Source organism: Euprymna scolopes, chromosome 7 (genome assembly GCF_053919585.1).
Source record: "Euprymna scolopes isolate OS-2025 chromosome 7, ASM5391958v1, whole genome shotgun sequence".
NCBI lineage: Eukaryota > Metazoa > Mollusca > Cephalopoda > Sepiida > Sepiolidae > Euprymna > Euprymna scolopes.
This window is the reverse complement of record NC_136488.1, coordinates 91,386,411-91,403,635: the sequence shown is the minus strand read 5'-3', so window position 1 is coordinate 91,403,635 and position 17,225 is coordinate 91,386,411.

The window sequence follows — 17,225 nt, the reverse complement described above, 5'->3', positions numbered from 1 at the left end:
AATTAAAAAAAAAATTAGATCAGTTATCTTCAGAAATTATTTGAATTTAGTCAAAACCTTAATACCCATATAAACAATTTCTGGTTTCATTTTTCGTGTGTGTGTTTGTATATATATATATATATATATATATATATATATATATATATACATATATATATATATATATATATATATATATATATATATATATGTATATATATACATATATATATACATTATATATATACATATATATATACATATATATATACATTATATATATATATATATACAAACACACACACGAAAAATGAAATATATATATATACATATATATATACATTATAAATATACATATATATACATATATATATACATTATATATATATATATATATATATATATATATATATATAATGTATTGATATGTTTATAGATTAACATGATGGGACTGAGCTACAGATTTTAATTTTACTCGTAAGTTAAAATCAATGAATATTTATTATTTTATTTTTAACACCAGCAATGAAAGATCTTGTTTCAAACAAAATCTAATAAAATAGGAATCTTTTTGGCAAATGCAAATAAAAAAAGAAATTCTTTTTGGCATCGGAAAATCGATACAAACCTTTCTAATTTCGATACCGATTCTGATGACCCCAAAAGTACAAATTTTTTCCGAGTCCCGATTCTGATTCCAATTTATCGTCCCAACAATTGTTTTTATTTCTTACAACTTTCTTACAAGCTGTTTCAATCGAAAGGACAATAAAATTTCTCTGATGATTTCATCAGATAATCTAAGCCGTGTTTGACATAAATAAAAACATACTTAGTTCTACTAAAGTATTTAACACTCTTTTCCCTGTTTTTACCAAATATACCTTCCTAATATATATATATATATATATATATATATATATATATATATATATATATATATAGATATGATGTAATACACTGTTTTATTTTATATATAGATATGATGTAATACACTGTTTTGTTTTTAAATCCCCGAAACAGTATTTCATGGTAAACAACTGATGATCCATTGAAAAATAAAAAAAATTGGTATTATAGTAAATTTCAGAGAGTTGATGCAGTGATTGCCGGTGATTAAATGACTTACTGACTAGATGTTTTTTTTAACGAATGATAAAAAGTAATTTTTTGTATAGTTTCAAATGTTAAAAACTTCAAAGACTATATATATATATATATATATATATATATATATATATATATATATATATATATATATAACGAGAGGGGTCACCAAAATTATGGTTTTATATACTTGTTTTATTATTTCATATTTTCATTTTTCTAATTATTGAAATAAATTTAACTCGTTTCGGACGAGTTTTTTTACACACTTGGAAGTTGAATGTGTTTTTAAATTGTTATTTCTTTTAACTTAAATGTCTTTTACCCTTGGTTTTGTTGAGATCACAGTCATTAAGTCTGAATTGAGGTCACGTGGGTGTGTAGATGTATATTTTACATTTTTAAAAAATCTTTTTTACTTAGTTGTCCTCTTCCTTGTGTTGAGGTGTTGGGGTGTGGGTGTATGCATATGTATATATTTTTCTGTGATTATTTCGTTTTATAAGTGTGCGTGTGTGCGTATGTTCGCGTGTAGATGAGAGCGTATATGTGTGTGCGTTTCTTTTTTTTTTCTTGTAATGACCTATTAAATATAGGTTATATTTCGTAGTTTATAGATAAGCTATGTCTAGTGTCCGTCTTTTTTGTAGGGGAACGATTATTTAATTTTGATTTTAAGATTTATATTTCTTTCTTTCTTTACCTTTGTTTTGAACTTTCAAGATTTCCGCAATATTTTATATTGGAAATAATTATAATTTTAATAACTCATTATAATATTTTGGATACTGTTAATCTCTTTTAAGATTTAATTATTTTCTGAATTTTTCTTAGTTTATGTTCTTATATAGAATGTTCATAATAATAATTATATGGTATTGATTAAAAGTATTTGTTATAAGAAAAATAGTGATATTCATGAATAAAGGTAATGTGAGATAAAAGTAAAAATAAGAGTAAACCTTAGACACTTATTTTACGCATTAAGTCAAATAATAACTTTTTCAAAACAGCCGACGAAAAATGTCTGCTAATACCAGGGCTGAGATAACCACCATTTATACTCAATTCAATTTTCCATACATGATATTTTCATAGCTAAATTCAGCAGACGTCTTTTATAACAATATTACACAATATGTGGGGGGATATGTATCCACCATATAAAGTGGTGACATAGATATGTACATATACTTCACACTGTACATTCGTAAAAGCAAACCGGCGTCAAAGGTGCACATAAATACATAAGCAGAATAAGACATCACTTCAAGTAAACGATAAAACAACCGAAAATAATCGGAAATATAATGGCTATTAAATGAATCACACGCAGGTTACTAAATTTCTCAAAGTCATTGAGGCAGAGAAAGCTCAACCAATCTTATTAAAGGTATAAGGGTTCTAAGTGGGATATTTAAAAAAAATATTTTTGGGGAACCACAATGTGTTTTTAAGGGGAAAACCAATATATATGTGAAGATGGTAATCCTAAAATGACGGTATTATGCGATTCTTAGTGGGGTCCACATCCACTGACCTTAACACATATATTTATCCGTGTAGTGATCTCAAAGATACTCTCCAAACTGCTTGAACCGAATTTGGACTAAGTGGGAATCAAAATCTTGATGATGAAAAGAGGGAAGCATTAAAACTAACCAGCCACTTTTTCTCCCATTTCTCCCATTTTTCTCATTGCACCATTTGTTCAAAGTCGAGAGAGAGAGAGAGAGAGAGAGAGAGAGAGAGAGAGAGAGAGAGAGAGAGAGAGAGAATAATATCAATCTTGTCCATTGCCGACCTTTAAAGTGTTTTTATAGATGGTAATGTCGACTGCATAAATGTCTACGAATGATCTAAATATGTGATTTGTGACATTATTGATGAAGACCAGAAAGACAGTCGAGCCCTTAATAGAAAACCGAGGAACACCAGCGTTGATACATTGAGCTTTTTATTTTTCCCTACTGACGACTATTCTTATAAACCTATCAGCGAGAAAGATTTAATAACTTCCGAACATCGAAACACTTTGAAGTAAACCTTTATGCAATAACATATCAAACGCCTTTGATATGTCAAGAGCAACTGCTTTAGAAACTAAGCTCAATCAAAGGGTTCACTAATCCTATGTGATATTACAATTAAAACCTACAGCTATACGTCTAGCAGGGCAGACACCATATTGCACGCCACTGCTTATATTTACTGAGGTGGTTGACCACTTTCTATCAATAGTTCAAGCAACTTACTCATAGCGCACAGGAGACTGATTGAGCCGTACCGAAATGGCAATCGACCGATTTCCAGAATTTTTAAAAATAGGGCATACTGATGAAGTTTATCAAGACGTTGGAAATTATTTCTACTTAAGTAAACGTTGTAAGCATAAAAAGGTAGTTCCGATTGAAGATGTATCAGCACTATGATTGGAATCCCGTCAGGGTCAGTTGCTTTACTAGAATCAATGTTTTTGATGCTTGGTAAAATCTTACACACACACACACACACACACACACACACACACACACACACACACACACACACACACACACACACACACACATATATATATATATATGTATATGTATGCATATATATATGCATGTATATATGTTTGTATGTATATATATATATATATATGTATATATGTGTATATATAAATGTATGTATATATATGTATATATATGTGTATATATATATGTATGCATACATATATATGTATGTATATATATATTTGTATATATATGTATGTAGATATATATGTATGTATATATGTGTATGTATATATATATATATATTTATGTATAACTACTTCATTTACTCACATAAAATGAATATACGAAAGTATAGATTTATGCGTAAACTTTAAGTATTTACTTCAAAACTGCTCAATACGTAGGTAGAGCTAGTTAGTAATTTATAAAATATATATGGCGATTAAGCTACATTGAATATTCCGCGTTTCATCCACTCTCGAACTCTTCAAGCTTATATGCGAATTCTGTGGTTGTTTATCGTTTTTATATGCTTTTTTTACACGGTGGTCACCACTTATCAAGGCCCGGAAGCCACTCAGGGATAATGCTCCTCTTCTATTGAGATTTTAGTTAGACAATCAGCTTTCTAGTACCCACCGCGCCCTTCCTATCAGCCAATGAGCATGCATTTATCGGGCAAAGGCCTATTTGGCCTCTGGTTGACCTGTTACTTTGTGTGTGCCCTATTTAGTTTCTTGATCTGTTTAAAAACTAGGTTAGTGGGTTTTTTTATGTTAGTTTATATATAAATATATATATGTGTACATGCATATATGCATATATATATATATATATATATATATATATATAGACAGATACATACATACATACATACATACATATATGTGTGATCGTTTATGTATATTCATGTTTAAACATGAAGATTTTCTGTGCTTCTCCCAGACAAATCAACCCCACGTGCACGTCGTTACCAATGCCACACAAACGTTGCTCTGATGAACGGCGAGTGTCCTGCGCCATATAACTGGACCTCCACTGCCTTGTGGGCCAAGGTTATTTAACCAAAGGCTAAGGGTGAGGTAACCCTGACAGAAACCTCCAGAGGAGCTTAGGCCCTGTAAGCTGCTGCATATATGACCCACCGGCGTGTAGAACATGCTCTGGTGCCCAGCTACCTAAGTTCCAGTCATGGATGAAATGGTATGATGGGTGGAGAAGGCTCTGTAAGCCGTAGTGAAGGCAACCTCCTTAGGAGAAGGAAAACTCTGATATAAAACCTGCGATGACTGCTGCATCCAATGATGTTGACTTGCTCTTCTTTTTGGATCAATGTGGCAGTTGTTTAGAGAGTGGGATTGTCTCGGTGCAAAGTCTTTCCCCACTATTACAGTCCTCATGCACAGGCATTGCTCGATATAAATTAGATACCCTTTCTACCGTCTCGTGTATCTTTCTAGTAAAAAAGGCTGGCTGTAGCCTAAAACGGCAAAACATTCAATGAAGTTGGAAAATATGATTATAAACGTAAATGGCAATAAGAGAACTGGAATTTCCAGGGACTAGCCCAGCAGGTGCTTCAGGGCTCTTCAGCTTGGACCGGGTCGTCATCATGCTACTGCGAGGAAATATATGACAATGACCATCGGCTGTTGGAATGTGCGGACGCTGCCTGACTTGCCGTCAACAATAACGCGTCCAGAGCATAGATCCGCTCTTGTATCTAAGGAACTTCAACGTTATGACATGAACATAGTTGCTCTGTCTGAGACTAGGCTGGCTGATGAAGGACAGTTTTCTGAGTTGGCTGGGGGCTACTCAATTTTCTGGATTGGTAGAGCGGGTGGATGTAAGAGGGAATCAGGCGTGGATTTTGCTATAAAGGCATCAGTTCTTTCTAGCCTGGAAGAACTTCCCTGTAGTGTGAGTGACCGGATCATGACTATGAGGTTACCTCTGGTAAATGGTCGTTATACAACTTTTTTGAATGTCTATGCACCCACTATGGATGCAACAGAAAATGAAAGGTTGCTTTCTACCTTGCTTTGTGCAGTGTAGTTAGACGCATTCCCTATGCTGATAAGATCCTCATTCTTGGAGATTATAATGCTAAGGCGGAAAGAGATTATGAAGCCTAGGACGTGCTGGGTAAACACGGAGTGGGCAAGTGTAATATCAATGGTCTGATGTTGTTGCAGTTTTGTTCAGAGATGAGTTTTAAAATCGGTAACATCGTGTTCCAGCAGAAGGACAAATACAAGACGACCTGGGTGCATCCTGGTTCAAAAAAATGGCACTTGATAGACTATGTGTTAGTTAGAAAATGTGAGATGAGGGATATCTGCAGTATTCGTGTCATGCGGGGTGCAGAGTGCTGGACCGACCATCGGTTGGTCCGTGCAATGATTAAGTGTGCTGTGAAGCCCAAGATGAGGAGAGCTAGTGTGGCCATCCCAAAGCGACTTAATGTTGCCCGTCTAAAGGACAATATTGTGAGGGAGAAACTAGTTAAGGAGATGGAAGAGATTGATTGTGAAAATACTTGACCTGCTTTTAAGGAATCTGTCTATGAGGTATGTGAGAGAGTATTAGGTTATTGTGAGCGTAAACATCAGGATTGATTCAATGAGAATGATACTGAAATTCAGGCTCTGCTTCATTCAAAAGCCAGGGCATTGCACGCTTATCTCGGGGTGATTTGACGGATGATGAGCAAGATCGATTGAGGGACAAGTTTAAGGCAATCAAGCACGAGGTGCTAAGGAGGTTGCGTAACATGCAGGATGAATGGTGGAGGTAGAAAGCTGAGGAAATACAGCTCGCCTGGGATTCGAACAACACCAAGGTCTTATACAACCTACTGCGCGCGGTTTACGGACCATCCAGATCACCTATCATTCCTCTGCGTTCAAAAGATGATGGGGATCTTCTTCGATACCCTACCGACATTCTTCATAGATGGAGGGAGCATTTCGATGAACTCCTGAACAGACCTTCTTACGTTGATCAGGAGTTTGTTAGGTCGATTCCTAGCAATGCGGTCAAGGATATCTTGGCAGAGGTTCCTTCTCTCGAGGAGGTTGAAACAGCTGTCCCTGAGCTGAACAATTGAAAGTCTCCTGACCCGAATCGTTTTCATGCGATCTTTAAATGTTCTGGACCCAAGATGATGCAACGCTTAGCGGAATTGTTGTAGACTGCTTGGTGGGATGAGTGTATTCCGCAGGATTGGCGGGATGCATTGATGGTAGTGCTATACAAGGGGAAGGGTAGCAGAGATGAATGTGGAAACTATCGAGGCATGTCTTTGCTGTCAGTAGTCGGTAAGGTGCTCTGTAAAATCATGCTAGACAGAATGCTGGAGCATATTGCTGACAATGTTTTGCCTGAGTCGCAGTGTGGTTTCAGAAGATGTCGAGGGACAGTGGATATGAGTTTTACAGCCAGACAACTGCAGGAGAAATGTATAGAACAGCAAAAGGGACTGGATCAGGTGTTCATCGATTTAGCTAAGGCCTTTGATACAGTCAATAGGGATGCTCTGTGGGAGATTTTGAAAAGGGTTGGCTGTCCTGATAAGTTTGTAACCATCTTAAAGCTCTTCCACGATGATATGAAGGTTGTGATCAATGTTGAGAGAAAGCTGGCTGATCCTATCTCAGTAGAAAATGATGTTAAGCAGGAAGACATTCCAGCACCCACACTCTTTGCGTTGTATTTTACCATGGATTTTCGGGTGGCAATTGGGAGGTGCTCTGAAGGTGTCTATATTCGTTACCGAACTACTGGGGGGTGTTCAACATTAGGCGCTTCCATGCAAGTACAAAGGTACACACCAACACGATTCGTGACTTGCTCTATGCGGATGACTGCGATCTGGTTGCTCATACGGTGACTGATATGCAGCATCTTGTGGACGCTTTTGTGGTTACCTGCAGCGCATTGGGACTGACCATCAATCTTAATGTATCAGCCTGCACCGGGTATGCCATACTATCGTTACGGATCAGCAGGGCAAGTGATGCAATCGGAAATTTGGACGGGCGTTTGTAGAGACGCCATGGGATCTTGCTGCCAACTAAGATTAAGGTTTATGCCGCATGCGTTCTCTCTGCTCTTCTCTATGGTTGTGAAACTTGGAGAACATACAGGGAGGATTTGAGACGTCTTGAGCGGTTTCACCAGATGTGCCTACGGCGAATCTTAGGTGTGGGTTGGTAGATGTATGTCAGTGATGTGGCGGTGCTTGATCGGACCTAATGCCTTAGAATTGAGGCTCACGTTATTAAGCATAGACTGAGATGGAGTGGACATGTGGTGAGGATTTTAGACAGTCGACTTCCCAAACAACTCCTTTATGGCGAGCTCGCCGAGGGAAGACGTCTGGCTCAAAAGCCTAAATTGCGATTTAAGGATTGTTTAAGATCCACCTTAAAAAATGTGAGATTGATGAAAGAACCTGGGAGAGTCTTGCTTTGGATCGCGGAGGGTGGAGAAGGACCTTGCGGGGAGGTGTGGGCAAGTTTGAGACGGATCGAACCCAGTATGAGCGGCTGAAGCGCGATATTCGGAAAGGGAGAGTGAAAGGAGTCGTGGATTGGACGGGGAGCCAAATTGGTCTGGAGTGTGAGGTGTGCGGAAGAATATGCCTCAGCAGAGCTGGGCTGATGAGTCATCAGTCTACTCATCAGTGCAGCGGGTCACAAAGCAGACTTGAGTGGCCAAAGTGTACCTGTGTCAACTGCGGGCGGATGTACAAAACGACAGGCGGTTTGAAACGTCATTTGAGCCTGCATAAAAAAGAACAGCAAGAACGTGCTGCTAGTGGTGCACATGTCTGTACAATGTGTGCTAAAGAATGGCAAAGTTTAGCATGGCTTAAAAGCCACATTCGTGCAGCCCATCACTGAATGTTTTCGTGTTTCTATATACTTTTTTTTCTTTTTTTATGCTATATCGAGTGATGGCAATGTTCGAAAGCGAATTTGCTGCCATCATGTATGTATGTATGTATGTATGTATGTATGTATGTATGTATGCCTAAAACTTTCGACAGGGCAACGGGTTTTCACGAGATCGGTATCATTTTGAAGCTCCACCCTTCAGACGTCAACTATCGAAAAAATGGCCAAAAACATTAATTCATTCACCCTCAACTGGGCATTTTTCAACAGGGAGGGTCGCTTTTTTCGCCGATATTTTCAAAAGTCATCGCCACTTTTCGATTGTCTAGCCGTAATTTACACCTACGTCACTTCCGGTTTGGCGATGGGCGCAGCAGCTAACACGTTGCGTTTTTTTTTCACTTTTTTTCCGCCTTCGCGTCACGTATTCGAGCCTGCCTGCCAACTACAAGGTTTTTTTTTTTTTTTGCTAAACACACACTTACAAACACCCGGGCAACGCCGAGCACTCAGACTAGTAAAAAGATGTAGGAGACGTGCATACTGTTCTGTGTGATTCACAAATAGGTTTGTAAACAATTTGTGTTAGTTCATAAAAAATGGAGAAATCATGACACAACATTACCTCATCGTCTGCCTTGTTTGAATGGGCTAACTATTTAATATTGTCAATATGGAAATCTCCACAGATGCGAAGGTTCATCGAAGGATGATCAGACAGGATGCAGTGAATTTTCGCAGATTCTCTCAATGATGGTAACTCCACTGTTGTGGTGCCGATAGAGGGTAAATACAGGGTGACGCCCCCCCCAAAAAAAAGAACGGACCCCAACTCTAATTAGGCCCTGTTTCTTAGTGTTTTGTTCGAATGAAATGAAACTTTGGTCATAACTAGTTTATTATATTCAAAACATCACATCAAAACACTAGGGTCTTTGGCCTTTTTTTTCTCCGTTCTACAACATATGTTCTAGATGGCCTTCATTTAACTTTTTTGGGGGGGTCACCCTGTATGAAGGCGGTTCTGTGAGTAAGTGCTTATCAGAAGCACATATAAGACAAGTTAGGATCTTCTTAGGAAATGTTCCTACTACATAGAAAACTATCCCTTATATTCCATTCCTATGAAGAGCATAAAAAGTGGAATTTTGACGTCCTTAATCGTAAACTTATCTAAGAAACAGTCGTTCCAATGCCAGTTTTACCCAGAAACAATAGGTCAGGTTTAGTCACATGTAATTTGATTTCAATCTTTGTAAGGTTTGGATGTAGAGCCATGTGGTTGCAGTCAGAGACCTGGTAGCAGGGGGCTACGTTGGAATCTGGAGTTTCTGGGTTTAATTTTAAATTGTTTCTTGAGACGTTACATGTTGGAATATAAGGATATATGAAAGAAGTCGGCAGAATTGATTAGACCAGGGCAAAAGAAATAAAGAAGCGGAAAAGGCTTTTCTGTAGACCAAGAAAGAAAAGCCGTAACATTACTCACTAATATGACACTGAGAGACCACACCAGAAAACACTATATTGTTCAGCATTTGCCAAACAGCAATACAGCAACACCAGTTCTTTGAACCTGCTGATAGGGTGGACTCTTTGTGGGTATATCCAAGGTCAAGATACTGACTATGAGGCGAATAACGTATTCCCAGGAAAAATGTTTACTACCCGCACCCCTATTAATGACATGGCCACAAGGATAGAAATAGAAAAAAGACTGGACTGCCGATCTAGTATACAGCTTTTCCTTCTCCTTTGTCAGAAATATCACTCATTGGAAAGAAGGACCGAGGGGCAAAAGAGAAGCTGCTGAGAGCGCGACTACAACGCGTTCTCTACTTCCTACCATTTAATAAAAAAATAAATATTGTACTTAATATAGATTCAATTAGATTTTTTAGGGGAAAAATGGCAATAAGTTCCCCTCACATTAAGAGTTTGTTAGGGTGAAAGTAGAAAGAATGCATAATGGTGTTTTGTTTATATATATATATATATATATATATATATATATATATATATATATATATATATATATATATATATATATAGTAAATAACTATATATATACATATATATACATATATAATTATTTACTATAATAATTATTAAATACCATAGACACTAGTGTTTCATAATTTCGGGAATTATCAGTGCAGGGTGTCACGATTAACACCAGTCGATAGCTGTCCAACCTGTAACAATGTGGAGATTGATCAAACGAACACACAAGGCTTATCATGTACAAAATTTCCGTTTTGTTTGGCACATCGGGTGGAAATCACATCTGACGAGTTGATGAGAAAGCAAATTTCTATGAAAACATAAGACCATAGAATTTTCATCCCATTGACGGAACGGCTGTAATGAATATATCCAAGATGAAATAAACATGAGTTATATAAAAAACATGCAAGTCTTTGAATTTCAACAAAATTGTGTACTATATATGCTCTGCACCTATAAAATAGATACATTGAACTTTACTAGAAATTACAGGTAATTTAGTATTTATTGTAGCAGTCCTCACTCGTAAAATGTCAACTGTATACATTGAAATTAACAATATTTCCAAAATAAACATTATATATATACATATTTATATATATATGCATATATATAAATGTGTATATATATGTATAATATATATATATATATATATATATATATATATATATATATATATATATATATATATATATATATACCCTGGTTGTGTTAGGTCATAAGCAATGAAGAAATCATGACATAACATTACCTCATCGTCTGCCTTGTTTGAATGGGCTAGCCATTTAACATTGTGAACATTGAAATCTCCACAGATGCGAATGTTCATCGAAGGATTAGCAGACAGGATGCACTAATATGGCACTGAGAGGCCCCACCAAAAACCACTGCATTGTTCATCATTCACAAAACAGTAACTTCAAAGAACTAGTGTTTGTTTTAATAGACATTTGGCGAGATTATTTACGGGTGCCTCCCCCGTGGGTCGATCGGTAGAACTGCTGACAGTCAACGCGATGGTTCTAGGTTCAATCCTCGGCTTGAAAGAGGTGTTAGTCTAGCAGCACTGATGAGTTGTGATACAACGAACCAGGACTGTATGTCGATGACTACAAATATATATATATTCATTTATTTAATTTTTAGAATTTGAGTCATAGAAAAATATCGCATTTCAATTAATAATTTTAGTCGATTACAACGTGGTATTTTTATTTAATTTTTGAAGGCGGCGTTTACTTAAAGAAAAGTATTTTTCAGAATATTAGCTACGTAAAAAATGCAAAGCAAAGGGAAGTTACATTCAAAGATACAAAATCTGCAATAATCAGAGAAAAATGCGAACACGGGGAGGAAGATCAGGACTCAAAGACAAAGGAGAAAGATAGACAGGTAGAAATTTTAAGCTATCTTCATTTTATTTTGACATCGGCGTCGGTAAAACGCTGTACTTGATTGTAGATTATTTAATAAATTTTATTTTAATCTATAAATATTTTTCTACTTATCCTTTCGTAGTGTATTTTAAAATGCATTACTTTGAATTTTCTGGATATTTTTTTTTTGAGATGAGGATTTGTTATTCGTATCATTTGGATTCATCGGACTACTGTTCTCATCTTGAGTGTGACTTTCATAATGTTTCGATCAATGTAACCTCCGACCTTCTTTAGATCTATCTTGTCGAACTCTGTAATTTTTCTGTCGAACTCGGCAATTTGGACGAACTTTCGAGCGGAACCCCTTATTTACTTCACGGGCGTAGGATGCTCTTGTTCCATCAGCCATGAATAGATAGAGGTCCTAAATAATTCGCAATTGTATATTTCGGTCGCCCACACTGAGTATTGAACCTTCTACCTTCAGGAGAATATCACTTTTTACACTTAATTTTTCCAAGTACTCTAACCATTGCGCCACCAGTCCTTTCGGACTCGAAATTCCGTCCAAACTCCTGCGTTCGATAGAAACACTCCCGAGTCCGACAAGATACACCTGAAGAAGGGTGGAGGTTACATCGGCCGAAACGTTGTGAAAAATTACACTCAAGATGAGAACAGTAGTCTGGTGCACCTAAATAATACTTTGAATTTTGTTGGAAATCCACTTATAATGCATAAGCACCAAAGTTTCAATTTGCTTACTGTTTATAAAAAATAAATAAATATAACAGTTTTTGCAATATCATGTTTCTGAATTTTTAAGATGAGGATTGATAAAATGTATTATTCGGACTACTGCTCTCATCTTTTCGGTCAAGACAACTTCCGGCCCTCTTCAGGTCCATGGTGGCGAAACTCGATATCTCTTAGTCGAAATCTGGAAGTTCTAAATAATCTATATTGTTAATGAAATTCTACATGTTTATTTATTTATTTATGTGTGTATATAGGTACTAATAATATTTTCGAACGGATGCATTGAATTGAACAATTCTTTTTTTCCCTGAAAGGCGTGAATCCCTAGATTGTCCTTATCTATATATGGTTCGTAACGAACAACGCCGAGTCACAGAAAAAAGCCCGAAATAAGGGTTTTGGGGCCGTTTCGTGCAATTGTCGAAAAAGTTAACTGGCCATGTCAACGGAATTTAGCACTGTCTGTATACAGTCGTGGTAACATATTTTGGCGTACAGCCAGGACGTAGCGCAATGGATAATGCGTATGACTACGGATCAGAAGATTCCAGGTTCGAATCCTGGTAAGTCTGTAATAAGTTGTACCATTATTTCATCCAACGTTTACTCATTATCCTTACCCTTAGTTAGGGTATTTTTGTTTTTTTTTCAGTGATTTTGTTTTGTGCATATGGGAATTTCCCATACTCAGAGTTCACAGGATGGTAAGACGATGTTGAGTGTACTTGATGTTGAGTGTACTCGATTTTGTGTTTGACTCGGCGTTGTGTGTGCCGACGCGGAGCAGCCGATAGTATTAAAATAAAATAGCAATAAAAAAAATCAACCTAACATGTTTCTCTCTCTCTTTTCCTCCCTCAATTACACATATATAACGCTTGTCTTTCTGCATCTTAACTTTCTGCTGTCACATAAATATTAAAAAAAAACATGCTAATATCACGTAGCTTCAGATTTTGCATTATACATACAATGACAACAGATACTCATTTTCGACAAACTCGATAGCGTTGGAACTGACGTTTTCGCTTTTCAAAGAATGCAGTTTAAATTGAAACCCGAACTGCGCACAATATCAATGTCAAAAATCTAGAAGCCTGTGACTTTTCGTTTCGTTGTGATCGATAGACAGGCTTTAATACGCTAAAATCTCGAGGAGGAAAATGAAAGAGATGAGGACAACAGGAATGCGCGAGAAAATTATAGTTTGGTTGATAACGGAGAGGGAGAGTAATATAATAATATCAGGAGCTTTCTTTTTAGAGGCGGCGAACTTTAAATTAAAATAAATCCCTAAAAATGTTTTTGTACAAATATATGGTTCATTCCAAATATTTTTTTAGGGAGGGGGGGGTTATAATTTCAATATAATTTTGGTAATATGGCCCCAAAGCTCGCGCGTACATAACGTAATCTAAAGGTCGACTTTTAACAAATTCAACGCATTTAGCTAGGCGCTATTTCGGCAATAATGCGTCGGATGTTGTCTTCCAACTGGTCTGTTGTGTCTGGTTTATCAGGGGGATATGTGACTTTACATATCATAAAAGGAAATCTAATAGAGTTAAATCGCTTTCTGTAAATTAATCGTATGCTCAGGGGTCATTCTCTTTATGATGAACTGCCAAACGAAGCTGAACTCGAAATAACCGATAGTTTCCAAATCTGGGATTAAATAAAAGACTTGTCAATTTAAAGTTCACCGCCTCTAAAAAATACGAAAAATTTATAACTATGAATTAATGTTTCACTAAGGGATTTCCAAGCTTTTATAGTCAGTCTCAAATATTGACAGATGTATCTCGTTAATCCTTGAAATTGCCGAAGCAGTTTACGATTTGAAATCCCTCCACCAAAATAAAAAACGTAAAATATTTGAAAATTTAAACCTCTCAGCAGATACTGTTTCCAGATAAAAACAAATAAAAAAATTTCCACTAATCCTAATACCCTATATATAAAGTTTCAAGTCTGTAGACTAAATATTTAAGTTTGGTAGTTCATCACCCCCCCAGGCACACAGACAAATTAATTTAATATATACTACGGCACAATTACGTTGAAATATATACAGCATAATCATATTGACACACCGGTTCTCGTTATATCACCAAAGTTATGCAATGCTAAGACTAGCCAATACCTGATGGGCAATCATTTATTATTATCAGGCACTGTAAGTATCTCGCTGGGACGAAGACATTTCCAGATTAATATCTGTGAGGAGCGGTTAAAATCAATGCGAGACGTGCGCTCTGAGTTTTCGTAAAGACGTGCATCATTTGCATCGACGGAGATTAGCAGTTGTTAAAATGTATGGATCGTTCTACAAAAACGCCCTCAGCACTATAAACAAATTAAATGTAGATTTTAGACAACATAGTTATATGAACCTAGTACATTATAAATAAACAAGAAGGGCTCACATATGATATCTATCTATCTATCTATCTATCTATCTCAGATAGATGGGAATTCCACGCGCTGTGTGTAGGAGGACGTCGACACCTCCCTGCAAGAGTTACAAAAAGCTAACGTTGTAATCCCCCCTAACAGGGATATATATATATATATATATATATATATATATATATATATATATATATACGACTGGGGACCACTTGTGAATTTCATACTCCCATGAAAATTCCTCTTTGGACGAAGCCAGTTAAACCCGAATAGGGTTAGTGCTGACTTTTTATCTATCTATCTATCTATCTATCTATCTATCTATCTATTTATCTATCTTCTCTTTCTCTCTCTCTCTCTCTCTATATATATATATATATATATATATATATATATATATATATATATATATATTAGCTTGCGTGTGTGAAAACGAGAAAAGACAGAGAAAAATAACGAAAACGCGCGAACATTTTTAAATTTGTAAAAATGTGGTTTTGAAGCAATATATATATTTTTACATTTTCTTTTTACTCAAAACTTCTATAGACTATATATTGGGTTTTTAGATATGTATGGCTAGGTTTTCTTCTACTTATTATTTGCATTTCTGGTACCAAAGGTACTTAAGCTTTTATGCATTTTTATTCTCATAGCCTTTATATGCTAGTTAACATTTCGCAGAATAGAACTTGTAATATTGTTAAATTTACTTATAAATAGTTTATTTTTTATTATTTTATATTTTTTATATTAGTACAAATAGTAACCGTATTATTGTACATTTTCTCATTTGAGAAATGGTATTATCCACTGGAGAGCCATGTATTTAACAGCTGTTCTGTTGATAAACCTCTGAAACAGCTACATGGTAAGCAGCTGAGGATCACTGCTTTCTATTTATAAAGTTTTAGTTAAGGTTTCCTTTTTTCATCCTTATATAGTTAAATTCTTTTTATAATTGAAGACTTTTGAGAAATCGGCTTATGCATATGCTAAGTCTATTTCAACTTAAAAATTTAAGTTAAGGCTTTTTTTTTCATCTAGATATAAATGAATTCTCTTTTGCAATTATAAACTTTTTGAAGTCGGATTGTGTAGGTGCTATGTCTGTGATAGGCGAAATTTGGTCCCTTTTTCCGGAATTTAAACTGCATTATTTATTTTTACAGTTTTTTTTACTCAAAACTTCTTTAGACTCTCTCTCTCTCTCTCATATATATATATATATATATATATATATATATATATATATATATATATATATAGTAAGTTATAAAATATATATGGCGATTAAGCTACACTGAATATTCCGCGTTTCATCCACTCTAGGACTTTTCAGGCTTATGCGCACAAGCCTGAAGTATCCTAGAGTGGATGAAACGCGGGATATTCAGTGTAGCTTAATCGCCATATATATTTTATAACTTACTAACTAGCTCTACCTACATATTGAGCACTTGTGAAATAAATACTTACAGTTTACGCATAAATACATACATTCGTATATTAATTTTATGTGAGTAAATGAAGTAGTTATATATATATATATATACATATACATATATACATATATATATATACATATACATATACGCATATATATATATATATATATATATATATATATATATATATATATATATATATATACATACATACACACATTCCCGACAAAAGTGCATTCGGAATGGTGGTGAATATGTACAAAAATAAATTCCGGAACACTCAATGTCGCCCAGTTTAATGATTTCACTCCCATCTCTGTAAATCTTCACATTCGTGGAATAATAGGTTTTACTTTTGTAACGATCCTCGTATGACAAATCGCGCTACGGACAACCATGCACAGCCATCGTTCAGTATTTACAAACGTGCATAGTGACTATGTTGAAAAATAATTTTTGGAGCACTAAAGGTGACTCTTTTTTATTGTACCAATCTCGTTTTTCTAGTTCTTCCATTAAAATATATATAGGAGGCTTTACTGTTGAAACGACTCTCGTACACACACACACGCACACACACATACACACACATATATATGTGTATAGTAGTTTAGGCAAAGAATGTATTTGTAGGATAAAAATTAAATCTTACATGGTTTATAAAATAGTACTACAATCTTAAATGAAGTTATTTATATTAATATTTATGCAGACACGTAGATAATGAAA